The 4,955-nt window shown below is 38.7% G+C and overlaps 1 non-coding gene across 1 annotated transcript; it reads left to right on the top strand.

Annotated features, from left to right (window-relative positions):
• The first annotated feature begins 1,493 nt into the window (after positions 1-1,493).
• LOC114182799 lies at positions 1,494-1,600 on the top strand. The gene has a single exon (XR_003604235.1). It is a non-coding gene; the product is annotated as a small nucleolar RNA R71 (small nucleolar RNA).
• The last annotated feature ends 3,355 nt before the right edge of the window (positions 1,601-4,955 follow it).

The following is a 4,955-nucleotide window of genomic DNA, read 5'->3' on the forward strand; positions in this document are numbered from 1 at the left end:
GACCATTATCCACATCAATGAGCACCCTTGCAGTTTTCATGAATGGCCTGCCCAATATAAGCGGACCTTCAGTGTCTTCTTCCATGTCTAGAATGACAAAATCCACTAGGAAAGTGAATTTGTCCACCTTCACTAGCACGTCCTCAATGACTCCATAGGGGCACTTGATAGACCTATCTGCTAACTGGAGTGTCATTCTTGTGGGCTTCAATTCCAAATCTCCAATCCTCCTCATCACAGAAAGAGGCATCAAGTTTATGCTTGCTCCCAGATCGATTAGTGCTTTCCCAATAGCCAACTCGCCAATAGTGCAAGGAATAGTGAAACTACCGGGATCTTTAAACTTTGGTGGAAGCAACTTTTGGATGATGGCACTACAATTTCCCTGGACTTCGATGGTCTCTTCTTCAATGTACTTTCTTTTCTTTGTGAGCAACTCCTTCATGAATCGAGCATATGAAGGCATTTGTTGGAGGGCCTCAGAGAAGGGGATATTAATCTCAAGCCTCTTGAATATGTCTAAAAATCGCCCAAATTGCTTCTCCTTCTCTTTTCTAGAATGGATTTTAGGGTAAGGTAGGGGCTTTTCAACACTTTTTCCTTTATTCTTCTCTCTCTCACCCATTTCTTTATGTCCTCCTTCAACATTCTCATCATCTTCTTCAATGCTCTCTTCTTTTCTCTCATGTAACTCTCCACTCTCTTCTCCTTTTTCATCATCTCTATTTACTTTTCTCTCTTCTAACACCTTTCCACTCCTTGTAGTAATAGCTTTAGCATGCTCTTTTGGGTTAACTTCAGTGTTAGCCGCAAAATTTGTATCGGATTTCTCCTCCATCCTCTTAGCTATTTGCCCCATTTGCACCTCCAAGTTACGGATAGCAGCTTCGGTGCTCTTGTGGTTGGATATTGACACTTGCATGAATTGATTGAGTGTGTCCTCAATCTTTGAAGTTCTATCTGCCAAAGAGGGATGTTGCTGAAATTGTTGAGGTGGTGGTCTATTTGAGGGTCCTGCTTGTCCCATGTTTGGGTGAGGCCTCCAACCTTGGTTGTAATTACCTTGGCGACTTGTATTACCCATGTAATTAACCTCTTCTTGAGATGTGTTTTGCATGGCACACTGCCCATTGGGATGATCCCCACCACACAACTCACAATTTTGCAACTGTTGTTGGTGTTGAGCTTGAGAAACATTTCGGAGATCTTGCGGAAGTTGAGAGAGCTTCTTCATGAGAGCTTCAAGTTGTTGTGTCATGATTTTGTTTTGTGCCAGTAGAGCGTCATGAGACTGAAGTTGTAGAACACCCTTCTGTTGAGATTGAGCTCTCTCATTGTGCACTTCATTGTCATTGGAGGCCATATTTTCAATCAATTCTCGTGCTTCAGTAGGTGTCTTCCACTTAATACTTCCTCCCGCTGATGCATCCAACATTAACTTTGAGTGAGATTTCAGCCCTGCCAAGAAAAGTGTAAGTTGTGTGGGCTCATCAAACCCATGAATGGGAGTTTTTCTGAGCAATCCCTTGAACCTGTCCCATGCTTGCCCCAAGGACTCATCCACGTCTTGCTGGAAAGCAGAGATTTCTTGTTTGCCTTTGTTAATCTTGGATTGAGGGAAATACTTGCTCAAGAATTTGGAAACCACATCCTCCCAGCTAGTGAGACTGTTTTCGGGGAAAGAATTTAGCCAAACCTTGGCATTTCCCGCCAATGAGAAAGGGAATAAACTCAAGCGAATGGCTTCATCAGGCACTTGATGGATTTTTACTGTATTACATATCTCTAAGAAGGTGGCCAGATGCGTGTATGGATTCTCATTAGCCAATCCATTAAACTGATTACTTTGCACCAAGTGGATTAGAGCTGGCTTCATCTCCATATTTGTAGCATTCACCGTTGGTCGAGCAATACTGTTGAAATTAATGGTCCCTGTGAATGCAGCATAATCTTCCAACGTGCGTCTTCTTTCACCTCTAGCATCATCATGCGGATTTTCTGCCATGTCTTCCTCTTCTTGATCAGATGAAGAAATGAGAGTTGGATCAGAAATAACAGTTGCTTCTCTAGCTTCCCTGCTTTGCCTTCTTCTTCTACTATTGTTTCTTCGAGCCGTTCTTTCAATTTCAGGATCAAAGAGCAAATTATCAGCTCTAGTTCTACTTCTCATGCAAAACAAGAAACACTAGAAAAGAGAAGTTACGCAAAAGGGTAAGTATATACAATTGGACTATATACAATCAAAAGTGTAAAAAGCAATAAATTAATGAATGAAATGAATAAGCCTAAATCGGTAAATAGCACACAATTTGCCTAAACAACAAACAATTCCCCGGCAACGGCGCCAAAAACTTGTTAAGACTTTGGCAAGTGTACCAAGTCGTGCAAGTAATAAAAATGGTAAGTCCAAGTATCATTTTCCCACGGGAATTGCGTTTGTTTAGTTAACTAGGTGTACTTACTAATTTAAGCGTTGAATGTAACCATTGATTAATTCGAAACAAGTGAAAACATAAGGATTTCTAAACTTTAAAGTGATAAAATACCAAGGCAAAGACTCATTGGGGTTGGAATTCATGACCAAAACTCTAAGCAAGCACCTCACAATATAAATCTCTCATCTACTCAAGCATTGACATCAAAGGTATTCAATCCCTAATCCCTTAGGGGTATGTTTTGAACTTTTATGTAAAAATTACTAATCCCTTAGAGGTTTAAACACAAAAGACACATTAAAAACGATGTCTAGAATGACCAAAAGCTTTGGTCTATGTCTAGAACCAAATCTTTAGGTTGTTCTATCCATGTCTAGGGTTCCAAAACACTTTCCAATGATTAGATACCACCCAAAACGCATAAATATTCCATCATGCACGAAAATAATTTAGATAGAACACAAAAACAGTGAAAGAGATTCTATTGCATAGATGAAACTATAATGAGTTTAGGTACGTTACATCCAACCCCAATGAAATGGAGTTTAGTTACTCCTATACATCTAGAGCACAAATGGAGTTGAAATGGTAGAATGGATGAAGAAAGATTGATCCTTTAAGCTCCAGAAATGTCTCTGCCTTCGTTTTGAGTTCCAGCAGTGTTCCTCCCACCAAAAACTGTCTTTCTGTTCGAGTCTCGACACTTTTAATGTTTGAGCAAAAAGATAAACTCGCTGGGCCAACATTCATTCTCGCTGGGCTAGAGAGCCTTCCTCGCTGGGCTAGTGAGTCTGGTTCGCTGGGCTAGTGAGTCTGGTTAGCTGGGCGAGTACATCCAGCTAGCTGGGCTAATGGCTCCAGGCAGCAACTAGTGAATTTTTCTCCAATCTTCCATTCTTTTCTACAAAAGTCCATAAACATCAAAGTAAACATGTTTTTTTGAAATAAATAACAAAATCCTAAATTCTTTCATGAGATTAACACAAAAATACATGAATAAAAGACAATTAAGAGTTTCTAAGAAGTGTAAACAATAGGTAATTATCACACTTATCAGTGTTTCATCCTCTGATGAACTATGATGTTTAGCCATATATATGTGAAATGAAAACATCACAAAACATTAATAAGCAACATATAAAATCACATATAAAACATTATTTAACAAAACACCTAAATTTTAACAAGAACATGAAATTCATACATAAAGTTATTGATTGGTCATATGTATATTCCTTCATTGTGATCTTCTCGAATTGCATGTACATCATCAACTAGAGGGACTTCGTCAACATTTGTCGTTCTTCTAAATGGGTGGGTGACAACAATATTAGGATCACTCAAATTCTCTTCATTAAGATCAATTTTTTTCCATGAAGAACGATAAACCAATGTTCAGACGCATGATATTTAATATAGAAAACCTAAGATGCTTGTTGTACCATGATAAATGGCTCGCTCGATAACCCACCTTTGAAAAATCAACTAGAGTCATTCCTAATTCATCCAATTTGACACCACTCTTATTGTCAACCTACTTACATTTTTGAACAGGGCAATAGTAAACATGGTATAACCAACTTCCAGATCTCTTGTATTACACCATAGTATGTGATTGATCCAAATACAAGATTTTTTATCTTTAGATGTAGAAAATTGTAGTGACTCAACTTCAAGACTGACTCCACTATTTTGTATTGTGCTTTTATCATCCAAAGACTTCGTATAGAATGTGCAATTATTAATTTCATAACCTGTACAACAGATGACATCAAATTTCAAACCATTCGCTAACCACATCAAAGTCTTATAAGATTACAAAACCTCATATTTAAACTTAGGCATGAATGTTCTATTATGCTCTATCAAATGCCATTTCTCTGATTGTCTTGGATTGTTCTCTTTCACAATGACTTTGTGTGCAGATAAGTAAGGGATAATTTCATTTGTGTTGTTCAATATGTATAGGTGTGCTTGCAATAACTCTTCTCAGTCTTTGCTAACCAAACTCACACACTAACCACTACTTGCAACATTATCGTCTGGCGCTGCCTGAGCGCCGCCAGGCAAAAGTCATGCGCAGACCGCCTGGCGAGACATCATCGTCGTCAGGCGCCAGGCCGCTTCCAGACTGATAATGTAGATTTTTACCATTATCTTGGTTATCTTTTGCCAACAAAATCAACTCCTCTTGAGCTTTTAACCCACTTAATCCTCACTTTTACTTTGCTTTTGTGAATAAATACAATATGGGTTACATATATCTAATTATACCATTAATCCCCATTTTTGTGTCCAATTTAATGATACGAAGCTTTTGTCTCAAGCCAAAGAAGTGGTCAACCAGAGAAGAAAGAAGAAAAAAAAGCCAAATTTAAAGATTTGAACTTAGCATTTCAAGGCTGAGCACCAGAATTCAAGGCTGAGCCCTATTCCTGTCGCATTTTCCAACGTTCAACACCATAATTCAAGGCTGAGCGCCAGAAGCCAACACTGATTGGCCTGCATTTTTTGGACGTT

This window comes from Vigna unguiculata, chromosome 4 (genome assembly GCF_004118075.2).
Source record: "Vigna unguiculata cultivar IT97K-499-35 chromosome 4, ASM411807v1, whole genome shotgun sequence".
In the NCBI taxonomy this organism is placed as follows: Eukaryota; Viridiplantae; Streptophyta; class Magnoliopsida; order Fabales; family Fabaceae; genus Vigna; species Vigna unguiculata.